The sequence below is a fragment of the Aegilops tauschii genome, chromosome 4, assembly GCF_002575655.3.
Source record: "Aegilops tauschii subsp. strangulata cultivar AL8/78 chromosome 4, Aet v6.0, whole genome shotgun sequence".
In the NCBI taxonomy this organism is placed as follows: Eukaryota; Viridiplantae; Streptophyta; class Magnoliopsida; order Poales; family Poaceae; genus Aegilops; species Aegilops tauschii.
Genome location: NC_053038.3, coordinates 51,790,999 through 51,808,248, shown reverse-complemented (window position 1 = coordinate 51,808,248; position 17,250 = coordinate 51,790,999).

Below are 17,250 nucleotides of genomic sequence, written 5' to 3'. Positions count from 1 at the left end.
TTGCAGGTCATGCTGCCAGTGCTCAAGTGTGCTGATGTAACTGATAAGGAGGGAGGGAGGCATTATTGGATCTTCAATGTCAACTTGAGGGACGGACGCTTCGAAGTTCTTGATTCAAGCAGGACGCTGGACAACATTGAGCTGATGACCACCGCCTCTACCATCGCGGGGACAGTACGCCAGCTATGGAGGAAGCATTACCCAAAGTTCAGCATCGAGCACTTCCAGATTATTGACATTGATGTACCGAAGCAGTCGGCAAGTAAGACAATAAGCATGGCATTCTTCTCAATTTCTTACCATCAATTTGTAGTTTTTAAATTTTTCTAATTATGAAATCTTTAGTTTTTTAAGACACAGTACTACTCTGCAATCTGTTTTTCATTTTTACGAGTTTCTCATGGATTATATAGTCAGTTGCACATTGGCACATAAGTAGTTGCACAGTGGCACATAAGCAGTTGCACAGTGGCACATAAGCAGTTGCACAGTAGAACATCAGTAGCTGCACAGTGGCACATAAGCAGTTGCACAGTTGCATAGAGTGCATTATCTTTATTGGTTTTAATTTTCTTTGACAAATTTTATTTTTTTTCCGCACCGCAGCAATGAGTGTGGGCTGTTCGCACTGCTTAACACCACCGCGTGGAACGGTAGCCAACTGGCCAACTACGAACCCAAGGAAGTACTCAACATCAGGAAGAAGCTAGCATATGATTGGGTCACCAGCCCGCACAACTCCGCCCCATGGAGGAAGTTGCTCAGATACGACAAGGACTAGGTCAGTACTCTTTTTCTTTCTCTGCCCCATGGAGGAAGTTGCTGGTTTGCACAATTTTTTAGCAGATTTTGTAGTTTCACACTAATAGTAATTCCGTTTGCAACTCAATATCATCACTTTTGTTGACACATTAGGAGCACTGGACATACAATTGTTCAACAACTAAATAGTTAACCAGTTGCCAACAAAGGCACAAATAGCAACCTTTTTTACACAGTGCATGAACTAATTCAAGGAGCATAAATTAGATAAGAGAAAGCATAGATGATGAATGTGTCCACTTGGTCCCAACATTGCTCAAAAACCATCATTCTTTTCCTTTTTGTCCCAAAGTTACAAACGATGAAAGAGAATCACAGCAGCCTGAGTGGACACACACCAGCAGTGTGCTCTGTAGATTGGCACTGGCAGCATTTGTTTTTCTTCTTTGGGTGTAGCTCCAGCATCGATTTGTACTGTCGACTCTTTGCCCTACCCTCTGTAGTAGACCTTGGAGGATCCTTGGGCACAAAATCATCAGAGGCTTGTGCAGGGGATGCAGCCTCCAACGGGATAGGACCATCACGAGGATGTGTTCGATCACCTGTGTAATAATCATATAAAAAGTTTAGTATTTTTTTGTTGTGCAACCAGCACTGATGTTCTCTGCAACCACACAGCCCATGCTGTGCAACTAACTGGTTGATGTGTGCAAGTTAAGTTGAAAAAAACACCTGTAGTAGCACGGCCCGTCATGGTACTTGGATTGTAATCACCTATGGGCAGAATAGGAAAAACAAGTTAGTTTTTATCTTGATGCTCAAACTAACATAGCACACGCAACTAGGTAGCTTGTTCTGTGCAACTGGGCACCATGATGTGTGCAACTGAAGTCACACACCTAGTTTCATTGGGAGTTGGGGAAGGTAATTACCTGGGTGATGAGCCCCTTGAGTACTGCCTGTAGGTCCATTGGGAGGAGCACGCGGGGGGCACTGCTTGTTGGTCCAGGCGGGGGAGGAGGTGGCGGAGCATGCCGTGTACGGCCAGGAGGTGGAGGAGGTCTTCGAGGGTTGCTATCACCTATAGCCAGAATAGGACAAACAAGTTAGTTTGTGTTATCTTGATGCTCGAACTAACATGGCGTGCGCAACTAGGTAGCCTATTCTGTGCAACTGGGCACCATCATGTGTGCAACTGAAGTTACACACCTAGTTAGATGCGGAGTTGGGGCAGGTAATTACCTGCATGATGAGCCCCCTGAGTGCTGCCTGTAGGGCCATTGGGAGGAGCACGCGGGGCACTGCTTGTTGGGCCAGGCGGGGGAGGAGGTGGCGGAGCATGCCGTGTAGGGCCAGGAGGTGGAGGAGGTCCTCGAGGGTTGCCATCACCTATAGCCAGAAGAGGACAAACAAGTTAGTTGTGTTATCTGGATGCTCGAACTAATACGGCGTGTGCAACTAGGTAGCCTGTTCTGTGCAACTGGGCACCATAATGTGTGCAACTGAAGTTACACACCTAGTTAGATGGGGAGTTGGGGCAGGTAATTACCTGGATGATGAGCCCCCTGAGTGCTGCCTGGAGGTGGAGGAGGTCCTCGAGGGTTGCCATCATCTGATGGCCCCGTAGCAGCAGCCGTTTTTTTCTTTTTTGGACTTGTTCAGGTGGCCAATCTCGGTACGTGCTCCACGCATATGCTTGTATACAATGTCTTGTGTTGCATCAGAGCCACTCGCAAACTTGGCTAGTTTTCAAAAATCGAATATCATGTTTCTCTCCCTTATCTGCTTCTTTGATTGAGGGGGCATTTCATCTGGTTGCTCATACCCGGTCCCTGGTGCACCAGGGACAGCAGTAGGTGTCCACCACCTTAGCATGTACCTTTCCGGTATGACATCAACTCCAATATGTGTGAACGCCTTGAGGATGTGGCAACAGAGCATGCCGTCCTTGTCCATTTTGCAGCACTCACACAAATAGGAACCCTCCTCCACCCTTGCCTGCACCAAGTAGTTTCGAGAACCATATTTGGCAACAAATTCCTAGTTCGATCTGAGCTCAAAAAGGTCAGCACCAACTTGGAACGCATTATAACGTCCAATCAGCTCAAACTCTTCTATGAACTTGTGGTAAAGGTCCCTAGTGTAGGTTTCGTAAGCTTGCCTCTCTATTGGGAAGTTGGACCATAGCTCAATCTCAAGGTGTTCTGTCCTGTGATCATTGCGGCCTTCCTTGGCAAGGATGTGGTTCTGAATTTTTTCATATTGCTTGACGAAATTCAGCATTGAGTTGTGTGGGTTCACATATCTTTTTAGGACGGCGTTGAACCCCTCACTACGCTGTATAGACTATAGGAAGGGGAAGAACCTGTGTTTGAAGTAGCATGACACCCAAGTTGACCTGTATTCATAAAACTTCTCAAAGTGTGTGTGTGTCATAGACTCATACTTCATCATTAACCCAGCCCAATTCTGCTCAAACTCGTCTATAGTGAAGCTAAAGTCAACACAGTAGTTGAAATCATCAGAGAGCCCTGGATTCCGGCACAGCAGCCAACCAACTTTTTCTTGAGCCTTTTTCATGATGTGCCATCGACAACAGCGATGCACTGTGGTCGGAAAGATGCTCTCTATTGACTGCCTCATTGCACCATCCTGATTGGTTATGAAGTTTTCAGGAGGTTTGCCATCCATAGCCTCTAGGAATGCTCCGAAGACCCAATCAAAGCTCGATGCCAACTCCTGCCTCACAAACGCGCAACCCAGCATGAAAGATTGGCCATGTCAGTTTATTCCGATGAAGGGCGCGAACGGCATATTGTACATGTTGGTCATGTAGGTGGTGTCAAACGATATGCAATCGTGGTACGCCTCCGCATAAGTTTTTCGAGCTGAGCCATCCACCCAAAATATGTTGACAACTCTGTCTTCTTCATCATATTTCACCTTATAGTAGAAGTCTGGATCTGTTTTTTGCATATCCTTGAAGTGCGCAATTGTCTCAATCATGTCACCCTCCTTTGTGTCATCTCTACGGAAACTTGTACACAGATTTGTTATTGACTTTGGTCCGAAGGGCACTATCATCTCAGATCCATAGAACTCTGCCACTACATGCATCATACGTCCTGCATAATACAAAAAGAAACAATATATCTTTTTTTAGTCGGACGAATGTACATATCCAACTGCACAGTAATATGACATGTGTTGGCACAGAAGATAGTTGCAGGAAATGAACAACCAGCTGCACCTTTTAAAAAACACTTTCATTTTGCACACAGGACATTATGTAGTTGCACAGTGAAGGTAATCTAGTTGCATAGGAACATTATGTAGTTGCACAATGAAGGTAGTATAGTTGCACACTTAAGGCATTTTAGTTGCACACCAGTACCATAACAGTTGCTCGTTGGACTGCCTAGAGGGATACTTAATTCTGTAAGGGATATAGAAACACACCTGTAGTCAAGTTGCAGTTATACAAGATGCGCAAAAACTCCTTTTCATCAGGAGAGATGCCTTGTTGGGATCTCAAGTATTTGGACAACAAAGGTTTGTTCACCAGCGGATGATTGTGGTCACGAACAAAGTGCGTCACCTGCCATCGCCAATCTATCAGCTTCACCAACATTTTCGCCTTGCATCGAGTCTGCTTTATTGTCTCGCGTTTACGCTTCTTCTTTTTCTTACTAGTACCAGCCTCCTCTTCAGCAAATATTGGAGGTTCATCTTCCATCTCCTCATCACTGTCAATAGGTTTTGGATCTGGTATAGGGTCCATGACAGGAGGAGCCTCAGCTCCTCCATCATCAGCTTTGGGCTTCTTGAACTTGTTGCAGCAAAACTGTCGTTTTACCAATACATTTGTGTGGGGTGTCCGCCTACAGGTGTTCATTTTTACAGAGAAACCCATCTGTAGGGCGTAGCTGTTGTAGTGATCCTTAGCAATTTGAAGGCTGTCAAACCTCATGCCAACATAGGGTTCCATCGGCTGAGAACCAGCCTCATCTTCTCCTTCTTCTCCTTGCACAACACCGTCAATAGCACCAGCTCCAAGCTCAGTCCTGGTTGGACCAGGAACATTTGCCGCGGTGCCCGTGTCATCTAGAGTATGGCTCTCTGATTGCAAAGACGCCACTACAGGGGCACCACGGGTTGATGACTGCCCTGCCACATTGTCATGGGCCATAGGGTTAGGCCCACGACTTGTCTCCGTGTAGTAAACAGAGCGCCCATTTTCTGTCCAATTTCCTTGCGGTATGCTGGGTTGCTGCTCATCCATATCATGAGGAAGCTCATTGAGATCAGGAGGAAACTCATTGAGATCAAGCATTTTTTTCCTTTATCTGGCTGCTGCCACACATCCACTGCATATAAAAAAGAAGGAAGTGATGTCAAGTTTTAATCATCAAATAGTGTTTCAAATAACCTAAAAACTTAGTAAATAGGCAGTTGCACACCATTTTATGACAATCTTAGTTCCAAAAGCAACATGTCTATAGCAGAATCTTTTATTATAACAGGTATGCATTTATTATAACAGGTATGCATTTTTTTGCACAATCTTGTTATGTTGCACAGTTTGCAGTAAATAGTTGGCAAGAACATGACTTTTTTTACTATAGAGTTTTCCTGACTTTTTCCTCTGTTTGTTGCAATGATCCGCGGGTTTTCTGTTGGCAAGGAGCTGATTCAGATTTTTCTGCACATAATTTTGGACACAATTTGATGCTACACTTTGAGATGGAAAATCCAGGTGAAAGAAGAAAGAAGAATTGGATGATAGACTATAGACATATGTTTTTCATCGCAGTTTCTGTTTTTACTTCCAGTATATTTAAACATATTTTTACACTATAGCTTTGCAATAGGTGTGCTACTAGAATATATGTGTGCGACAAGTATATATGCATGAATACTTTAATATGGTTTATGGCTTCAATAGCCTCGTTTATTTTCTCTGTTCCACAAATTGCTGGAGAAGTTGCTATTTGATCTTTGTGTGGCTTTCACAAAAGTTCTTGTGTTTTAGCTGTCATACTGCAGATTTTTGGTTTTGGCTAGAATAGATCTTTTCAGTTGGCCAGGATGCATATATCAGTTGGCCAGCATGCATGTTTAGTTTTACTGTCAATGTGTTCTGTTGGCTAGAATAGATCTTTCAGTTGGCCAGGATGCATATATCAATTGATCAGCATGCATGTTTAGTTGGACAGTCAATGTGTTCAGCTGCCTAGAATAGATGTTTTAATTTAACATAATGCATATATCAGTTGGCCAGCATGCATGTTCAGTTGCACAGTCAATGTGTGCAGTTGGCTAGAATAGATGTTTCAGTTTGGCCAGGATGCATGTATCAGTTGGCCAGCATCCATGTCCAGTTTCATAGTCAATGTGTTCAGTTGGCTAGGATAGATGTTTCAGTTGGCCAGGATGCATATATCAGTTGGCCAGCATGCATGTTCAGTTGGCTAGAACCATGTTTAGTTGGCCAGAAAATATGTCTTAGTTGGCTTGCTGAACACATCCAAGGAGGGAGGGGAAAAACACCTGGCATGCATGTTAGATAACTTGTTCAGTTTTGATCTCAAATCATGTTTAGTGTGCAGATGCACTCAAGGGGGGGAGGGGTGAGGTGGTGGTGTGATGTTGACAATGAGGTAATGTGGTAGATCCTCCTTTTTTGAAGCAGTTTTCTCCATGGATTTGCTGATAGATCCATGGAGAAGGAGGTTTACAGATGCAGATGCAGTACAAGAAGGGGGGAGGGGGGACTGAAGAGGGGCAGAAGGGAATTTACTTGCCTGATGTTGCTTCCTGGTATGGCTCTGATCAGGCTGCCCTTAAATCTATTTCTTGAAGCAGTTTTCTTCTACTTTTGGGCTGCAATGGCGGCTGCACAGGAGGAGGAAGAAGGGCCTTGGATCCCCTTCTTTTCGTGAAGAAGAAGGTAGCGTGGGGCGAGCGGGCGTGGGAGGGGTTGGGTATGGACAGCTGGCCACGTGGGAGGCGGCTTTTCTATTCGGGATTGGCCGCTCGATCGCTTTAGTTTGGTGGCCGCCTCCTTTTCCTTTTCTGTACCACGCACGGGGGGGGGGGGACAGGGGGTTACCTATTCTGGCCTGCCGCTCGATCGCACTAGTGGGCAGCCGGCCGCCCACTAGACGCGTCCAAGAAGAAATGGGTCTGAAGAACGGTCCGGGAATGGAGGGCTCTCGCGACTTCGAGGGCGACTCGACCAGTCTGCCCCGCCGCCCCCGGCCCTTCCCGCCGACGTGCTCGCCTCGCCTGGCGAGCTGCCGGCGCACCTGGCCACCGTCCTCGCGCCGCTGACCCCGACCCTGATTGCGGCCCCCTCCCCGTCCGGCCCCGCTGCCCTGCCCTTCCGCTGGTCCGACCTCGCAGATGAGGAGCCGACCTCTCCCGTTGGCGTCCGCGGTGGTGACCCATTCCCCCCGTGCCCCTGCGCTCGGCGCTCCACTACATGCGGCTACTAGTCCAGCCTCCCTCGGGCGAGCCCGGTCCTCTGGCTTGCGGCGGGCGTCGCAGCCTCGATCGGCGAGCTCGGCTCGACCGTCCAGGGCACAAAGTGCCGCCTTGCGGAGGGGTGGCGGTCATCGCCGCCGTGCCTGGGGCATGGATGGTCGCTCCGAGCTGGGTCCGGCCCACTCGTCATGGCGCTCCTCGCTGGGTTCGTCACGCTCACCGGCTTAGCCGGCGCTCGCAACCTCCTCGTCGTCCCCGTCCCCCCTCGCGCGGTGCTCGTCGTTTCGCCCCTTCATCACCTCGTTTGGGTCTTCTCAACTCCAGTTCCGGGCCCCCCTCTCCCCTGAGGCGCCGTCATGCTCCCCACAGCTCCCCCTCTCCGGCGGTGGCTGCGGGGACTGGTAGAGGGGAAACCCTCCGTGCGAGCACGCCTCCCTGCCCCTTGGGCCATGCGCTGTTGGGCCGGGGTCTGTTGGGCCTTGGGCCGGGTGCGCTGTTGGGTCGGGGTCTGCTGGGCCCTAGGCTGGCTCCTGGCCTGCCTAGCCCTCGCCCGCTTGGGCTGGCTGGGGTGGACCGGGTCGCGGCTCTTGGGCCTCCTGGGTGTCCTAGGCCCAGTCACCCTACGAGGTGGATATGGCCTCGAGGGGATTTCCCTGTGCCCCCTTCCACTCCCGCAGCCGCCACCGCTTCCTCCGCGCACCCTCGCTCCGCCGACCCGTGCTCCTCGCCCGGCCCTAGCTCTCCCGCTGTCGCCGCTCCCTCCTTGGCTGGTTCCCCACCTCCGGTCCCTCCCCCGGCCATGACCCGGGAATGGGACAACGGCGACGCTCGCCGCAACCGGCGATACGACAACCGGAGGGACCCTCCCCCCGCCCGCCCATCCCCCGATGCCCTCCGCCGGGAGCTCCGGGACCGGGAGAGCCGCCGGGATGAGTGCCGCTCCCCGGGCTGCCCCGACCACCGTGGCGGTTCCCCCTCCCCTCCCTGCTTCAACTGTGGGGAGGTCGGCCGTGTCCAAGTAAACTGCTCCAATGATCCGTGTTGCTACATATGCAAGGACCCGGGCCATCCCGCCCTTCTTTGCCCGGACCGACCCATGCCTAACCAGCTCCGGATGTTCGGCCATGGGATCGAGGGTTTGGGCTCCTTCCATATCGAGATCCCCGACATCGCCCCGCCCACCCCCTCCCTCCAGGCGATCGTGACGGTTGTGGATGGTGTGGCCTCGCCCGAGATGATTGAGGCCGAGCTCAACCACCTATACCGCCACCGGTGGGATTGGGAGGTCACCCCGACATCCGGGGCCGAGTTCACCGTGATCTTCCCCGACGCCCTCAGTCACGGCTACGCTACCCGAAGTGATCAGATCACCCTCGCCCTCAACAAGATCATCGTCGATGTCTCCGAGCCGATTCTCGACCCCAAGGCGGTGGATGTCCTCGACACGGCCTGGATTCTCATTGCCGGCCTCCCCGACATCGTGAGATTCGGGCGCGTCATCCGCCAGATGTCTCGGATCCTGGGCAAGGTCATGGTCGTGGACGAGCTCTCCCTCCGCAAAGAGGATGAGGTCCGGGTCAAGGTCAAGTGCCTGGACTCCTCCAAGCTCCGCGCCAGCGTCCGGGTGTTCTTCAAAGACCAGGGCTTCGACCTCCGGATTGCTCCTGAGCCTCCCAACCACGTGGGACGCCCTCGCTTCACCGACGACAGCCACCCTGGTGGCAACCCGGGTACCGGCGGGGACTACCACGACCGCCACCACCCCCGCCCCTCCCGCTACGAGGATGATCCCTCCAATGACAGCCGCTCCCATTCTCCATCGATGGACCCTCAGGCTCCTTCCCTCCGGCCGTGGTGGCCGGCAGGTTGGGCTGACCTCCTCGCCTCCCCTGCAGGCCTCCATGGGCATCTTGGAGGAGTCCCCGACTGAGCTGTCTACGGCAAGCGACACCTCCAGCGTGGGGATGATCGTCCTCCCGGCTTCCTCCCCGCGCTCCCCGCAGAGCCCACTTGCGGGGTCCTCTCGCCCCGCCATGGTGGCCTTGGCCCCCCGACCCCCCTCTCCGACGCGTCGCCCGGTGCGGTTGGGCCTCCCCCTCTGGACGCATGGCCCCCTGCGACTGACCTCCCGCCGCCTCCGCTGCCGGTGGTGTCCCCGGACCCCGGCTCCGCCCCTGCATCTCCATCGCGGGCCTCCCTCCTCCTCGGCAAGGCTGGGCTAGAAACCTCGCTCGTCCCCGACACCGCTCCGCCAGCTCCTCCCCTGGTATCTTTGCTCCTCGGCTACGCTGGGCTGGAGGTCTAGCTCGCCCCCGAGGCGGCCCCCGACGCGGATGGGGAGAACCGGCTGACCACCCCAGTGGCATCCCAACCTCCCCCTCCACAGTCCGCGGCCTACTCCCGCTGCGGCAGGTCCTCCTCCTCCCTGGTAACAGCCTCCCGCCGCAGCGCTCGGCTAGACGCCGCCCGCCCAGACGGTAGCCCGGCTCTGCCCATCCCCGAGCGGGCAGAGCTCCGGGCCGCTGCTCGGAATTTGGAGCCAGGTACCCCCGTTGTCCCTCCCACTGCTGCTACTTGCTCGTTTTCTGCGCTCGAGTCGGTTCCGCTCGGTCACCTTATGAAGGTAGCGAATGACTCCGTGATGCGGCTTGAAGCTACATCGGTATTTCCGCTAAGAGGAAGGGATGATGCAGCCCATCGGTGGTAGGTATTTCCCTCACTTATGAGATCAAGGTTATCGAACCAGTAGGAGAACCAAGCAACACAACGTAAACATCCTCTGCACACAAATAACAAATACTCGCAACCCGACGTGTAAAAGGGGTTGTCAATCCCTTTCGGATAGCGGCGCCTCAAGATAGGCAAACAGACGTGAATAATTTGTAGTAGATTGATAAATCGAATGCCAAATAAAATAAATAAGAATAAATTGCAGCAAGGTATTTTTGTATTTTTGGTTTAATAGATCTGAAATAAAAGCAAAGGAAAAGTAGACCGCAAAGGCAAATATATGAGAAAGAGACCCGGGGGCCGTAGGTTTCACTAGTGGCTTCTCTCGAGAAAAATAGCAAACGGTGGATAAACAAATTACTGTTGGGTAATTGATAGAACTTCAAATAATCATGACGATATCCAGGCAATGATCATTATATAGGCATCACGTCCAAGATTACTAGACCGACTCCTGCATGCATCTACTACTATTACTCCACACATCGACCGCTATCCAGCATGCATCTAGTGTATTAAGTTCATGGAGAAATGGAGTAATGCAATAAGAACGATGACATGATGTAGACAAGATCTATTTATGTAGAAATAGACCCCATCGTTTTATCCGTAGTAGCAACGATACATACATGTCGGTTCCCCTTCTGTCATTGGGATCAAGCACCGTAAGATCGAACCCACTACAAAGCACCTCTTCCCATTGCAAGATAAATAGATCAAGTTGGCCAAACAAAACCCAAATATCAGAGAGGGAATACGAGGCTATAAGCAATCATGCATATAAGAGATCAAAGAAACTCAAATAACTTTCATGGATATAAAAAGATAGATCTGATCATAAACTCAAAGTTCATCCGATCCCAACAAACACACCGCAAAAAGAGTTACATCATATGGATCTCCAAGAGACCATTGTATTGAGAATCAAACGAGAGAGAGGAAGCCATCTAGCTACTAACTACGGGCCCGAAGGTCTACAAAGAACTACTCACGCATCATCGGAGAGGCACCAATGGAAGTGGTGAAGCCCTTCGTGATGGTGTCTAGATTGTATCTGGTGGTTCTGGACTCTGCGGCGGCTAGAATTGATTTTCGACGACTCCCCTAGGGTTTCTGGAATATTGGGGTATTTATCGAGCAAAGAGGCGGTCCGGGGGGCAACCGAGGTGGGCACAACCCACCAGGGCGCGCCTGGGCCTCCTGGCGCGCCCTGGTGGGTTGTGCTCCCCTTGGAGCACCCCCCAGGTGCTGCCTTGGCCCATTGGGTTTCTTCTGGTCCATAAAAAATCTCTGTGATGTTTCGTTGCATTTGGACTCCGTTTGGTATTGATTTCCTGCGATGTAAAAAACATGCAGAAAACAACAAGTGGCACTTGGCACTATGTCAATAGGTTAGTACCCAAAAAATGATATAAAATGACTATAAAATGATTATAAAACATCCAAGATTGATAATATAACAGCATAGAACAATCAAGATTTATAGATACGTTGGAGACGTATCAGCATCCCCAAGCTTGACTCCTGCTCGTCCTCGAGTAGGTAAGTGATAAAAACAGAATTTTTGATGTGGAATGCTGCCTAACATGCCATCTCATATTCTTTTCTTTATAGCATGGACATTTGGACTTTTATATGATTCATAGCAATAGTCTAGCTTTGATATGATAACTTAAATACTTAAACATACCAACAGCAACCATGTCTTTTCAAATATCAACGCTAAAATAAGTTATCCCTAGCCCATCATGCTCAATCATTGATCCATTCATGAAACACACTCGCATATTAACTACACCCAATACTCAAGTACGATCATAGTGCCTCCTAGTTGGTGCTTTTATAAGAGAAGATGGAGACTCAATTTCAAAAATAAAAATTGCATAAAGTAAAAGAAAGGCCCTTCGCGGAGGGAAGTAGGGATTTGTAGAGGTGCCAGAGCTCAAAGCAAAAAAGTTAGAGATAAAAAACATTTTGGGAGGTCTGCCTTTACCACCAACGAGAGTTCCCAACACTTTGGATGCTAGATATATCATAGGCGGTTCCCAAACAGAAAATAAAGTTTATTCCTTTTTCCACCATACTTCCACTTTCCATGGCTAACCGTATCCACGGGTGCCCTCCATACCAACACTTTCCAAGGAATTTATTATTTGACAACATAAAGTAAATTCATTTTTCATCGTGAGAATAACACATCTAGCATGGAAAATATTAGCCACCCCTCACCACTCTGTGAGCAGTACGAACACACAGAAGAAAAGTTTATTTTGAAAATTAGAGATGGCACATACAAATTTGCTTAGAATGGCAAAAGAATACCACATATAGGTAGATATAGTGGACTCATGTGGCAAAACTGGTTTAAAGGATTTTGGATGCACAAGTAGAGATCATACTTAGTGCAAAATGAAGGCTAGCAAAAGATTAAGAAGCGACCAACCAAGAAACAATTAATCTCATAAGCGAGCATTAAGCATAATTAACACCGAATAATGCACCACAAGTAGGATCTAATTTCATTGCATGACTATTGGCTTTCGTGCTTGCATAGAGAATCACAAACCTTAACACCAATATTCTTACTAAAGCATAATTACTCATCAATATGACTCACATATCACATCATCATATCTCAAAACTATTACTAAGAATCAAGTTTATTTTGTCCAATGATCTTCATGAAATTTTTTATGATATCCTTCTTGTATATCTATCACTTTGGAACTAATTTTCATGTGTTGCTTTTGATAAGCTCATACAAATATAAGTGAAGATCATGAGCATAATATTTCTTTCTCTCAAATTAATTTAAGTGAAGCAAGAGAGAATTTCTTGAAAGTATTACTAACTCTCAAATAGATCTAAGTGAAGCAAGAGAGCATTTGTTCAAAAATACTAAAGCACACCATGCTCAAAAAGATATAAGTGAAGCACTAGAGCAAATCCATAGCTCATAAAAAAATTTAAGTGAAGCATAGAGAGCAATTTTAACAAGTCATGGCATAATTTTGGCTCTCTCAAATAGGTGTGTCCAGCAAGGAATCAAGACATAAAACACAAAATAAAACAAGCAAAGGCTCATATCATACAAGACGCTCCAAGCAAAACACATAGTATGTGACGAATAAAAATATAGCTTCGAGTAAAATACCGATGGTCGTTAGAAGAAAGAGGGGATGCCACTCGGGGCATCCCCAAGCATAGTTTCTTGCTCCCTTTGGATAATAGCTCGGGATGCCGGGGCATCCCCAAGTTTAGGCTCTTCTTACTCCTTATTCCTTCATCCATCGTAAGATAACCCAAAATTTGAAAACTTCAATCATACAAAACTCAACAAAACCTTCATCAGATCCGTTAGTATAAGAAAATAAATCACTACTATAAGTACGGTTGCAACCTATTCATATTTTATTCTTGCATTATATTGATACGTCTCCAATGTATCTATAATTTTTGATTGCTCCATGCTATATTATCATCTGTTTTGGACATTATTGGGCGTTATTATTCACTTTTATATTATTTTTGGGACTAACCTATTAACCGGAGGCCCAGCCCAGAATTGTTGTTTTTTGCCTATTTCAGAGTTTCGCAGAAAAAGAATATCATACGGAGTCCAAACGGAATGAAACCTTCGGGAACGTGATTTTTGGAATGAACATGATCCAGGAGACTTGGACCCTACGTAAGAGAAGCTTCCAGGAGGCCACGAGGTAGGAGGGCGCTCCTACCCCCCCTGGACATGCCCTCCACCCTCGTGGGCCCCCTGTTGCTCCACCGACGTACTTCTTCCTCCTATATATACCTACGTACCCCCAAACAATCAGATACGGAGCCAAAAACCTAATTCCACCGCCGCAACCTTCTGTACCCACGAGATCCCATCTTGGGGCCTGTTCCGGAGCTCCGTCGGAGGGGGCATCAATCACGGAGGGCTTCTACATCAACACTATAGCCCCTCCGATGAAGTGTGAGTGGTTTACTTCAGACCTTCGGGTCGATAGTTATTAGCTAGATGGCTTCTTCTCTCTTTTTGGTTCTCAATACAATGTTCTCCCCCTCTCTTGTGGAGATCTATTCGATGTAATCTTCTTTTGCGGTGTGTTTGTTGAGACCGATAAATTGTGGGTTTATGATCAAGTTTATCTATGAACAATATTTGAATCTTCTCAGAATTATTTTATGTATGATTGGTTATCTTTGCAAGTCTCTTCGAATTATCGGTTTGGTTTGGCTACTAGATTGATCTTTCTTGCAATGGGAGAAGTGCTTAGCCTTGGGTTCAATCTTGCGGTGTCCTTTCCCAGTGACAGTAGGGGCAGCAAGGCACATATAGTATTGTTGCCATCGAGGATAACAAGATGGGTTTTTTATCATATTGCATGAATTTATCCCTCTACATCATGTCGTCTTGCTTAAGGCGTTACTCTGTTCTTATGAACTTAATACTCTAGATGCATGCTGGATAGCGGTCGATGTGTGGAGTAATAGTCGTAGATGCAGGCAGGAGTCGGTCTACTTGTCTCGGACGTGATGCCTATATAGATGATCATACCTAGATATTCTCATAACTATTCTCAATTCTGTCAACTACTCAACAGTAATTTGTTCACCACCGTAAAATACTTATGCTCTTGAGAGAAGCCGCTAGTGAAACCTATGGCCCGGGTCTATCTTCATCATATTAATCTTCCAACACTTAGTTATTTCCGTTGCCTTTTACTTTTCTTTTATTTTACTTTGCATCTTTATCACAAAAATACCAAAAATATTATCTTATCATATCTATCAGATCTCACTCTCGTAAGTGACCGTGTAGGGATTGACAACCCCTTATCGCGTTGGTTGCGAGGATTTATTTGTTTTGTGTAGGTGCGAGGGACTCGCGCGTAGCCTCCTACTGGATTGATACCTTGGTTCTCAAAAACTGAGGGAAATACTTACACTACTTTGCTGCATCACCCTTTCCTCTTCAAGGGAATACCAACGCAGTGCTCAAGAGGTAGCAAGAAGGATTTCTGGCGCCGTTGCCGGGGAGGTCTATGCAAAATTCAACATACCAAGTACCCATCACAAACCCTTATCTCCCGCATTACATTATTTGCCATTTGCCTCTCGTTTTCCTCTCCCCCACTTCACCCTTGTCGTTTTATTCGCCCTCTCTTTCTCGTTCATCTTCTTTTCTGCCTTGTCGTCATGGCTAGTCCTTTATCTTCTCCGTTGTCTCCCGAAAATGAAGTTCTCAATTTTAAACAAAGGGAGGGAGAAAATATAAAATATACTTGGTATAGAATTTGCAATGCTCAAAATAGATCTACCAGGAAGCAATCTACTTCCGTTATTCTCCGCAATTTTTATGTAGGCGCTAATCCTTGGTATAGATATATTATTGATACCATTACCGGAGGGAATTTCTTGGGTAGCCATACTTTTGACTCTTATAATGCTATGATAGATTTATTTGGCTCACCACCTCTCTTGGTTAATGGAACTATGTTAACTTTGGAGCATGTAATGCAAAGACGTGAAATTATTGAAAATAAAGATCCACAACGAAATTACCCAATATGGATCTAAGGTAGGAGTGACTTTGAAAAATATTAAGGAGAAGGAACCCGTAGTTAATGAAAGACTAAATCAAGATTCCACTAGAATCGATAAACTTGAGGGTATCATTACCAACTTGGGAACCGCTTTTTCTTCCATAAAGAATACTCCAAGTCCTCCAACTAAAATTGCCAAGCTTATGTATGTTCCTAAAAATAAGGGTGAATCCTCTAGTAAGGAAACTGCGGATCTTAAATCTATAAGTATTCATCCCAATCTTTTTGCTATCATTAAGGAACCATTTGCTACAAATGAGTTTTTCGATCTTGTTCCTAAAAGCTTGTTAATTAATAAAAAGAAAGAAACTCTAAAGGATGATAGATGTCTTATTGAAGAATTGCCTACCAAAGATGGCAATACCTAGATCTATCCTTGCTATTATGCCCAGCTAGGGGCGTTAAACGATAGCGCTTGTTGGGAGGCAACCCAATTTTATTTTTAGTTTTTTTGCTTCTGTTTAGGAATAAATATTTGTTCTAGCCTCTGGTTAGATGGGTTTTTATGTTTTAATTAGTGTTTGTGCCAAGTTAAACCTATAGGATCTTCTTGGATGATAGTTATTTGATATCGCAGAAAATTCCAGAAACTTTCTGTTCACGAAAACAATTGTTAAAAATCACCACAACGTGATAAAATATTTATTCCAATTGCTGCTGATCAATAAACAAATTGACTAGGTCTTCCAATTTTGGCTGATTTTTTGGAGTTCCAGAAGTTTGCGTTAGTTACAGATTACTACAGACTGTTCTGTTTTTGACAGATTCTGTTTTTCGTGTGTTGTTTGCTTATTTTGATGAATCTATGGCTAGTAAAATAGTTTATAAACCATAGAGAAGTTGGAATACAGTAAGTTTAACACCAATATAAATAAAGAATGAGTTCATTACAGTACCTTGAAGTGGTCTTTTTTTTTTTCTTTCATTAACGGAGCTCACGAGATTTTCTGTAAAGTTTTGTGTTGTGAAGTTTTCAAGTTTTGGGTAAAAGATTTGATGGATTATTGAACAAGGAGTGGAAAGAACCTAAGCTTGGGGATGCCCATGGCACCCCCAAGATAATCTAAGGACACCAAAAAGGCAAAGCTTGGGGATGCCCCGGAAGGCATCCCCTCTTTCGTCTACTTCCATCGGTAACTTTACTTGGAGCTATATTTTTATTCACCACATGATATGTGTTTTGCTTGGAGCGTCTTGTATGATTTGAGTCTTTGCTTTTTAGTTTACCACAATCATCCTTGCTGTACACACCTTTTGAGAGAGACACACATGATTCAGAAATTATTAGAATACTCTATGTGCTTCACTCATATCTTTTGAGTTATATAGTTTTTGCTCTAGTACTTCACTTATATCTTTTAGAGTACGGTGGTCGATTTGTTTTATAGAAACTTTTGATCTCTCATGCTTCACTTAGATTATTTTGAGAGTCTTAAACAACATGGTAATTTGCTTAAATAATCCTAATATGCTAGGTATTCAAGAATAGTAAAAACTTTCTTATGAGTGTGTTTAATACTATGAGAAGTTTGATGCTTGATAATTGTTTTGAGATATGGAAGTAGTAATATTAGAGTCATGCTAGTTGAGTAGTTGTGAATTTGAGAAATACTTGCATTAAAGTTTGTGATTCCCATAGCATGAACGTATGGTGAACCTTTATGTG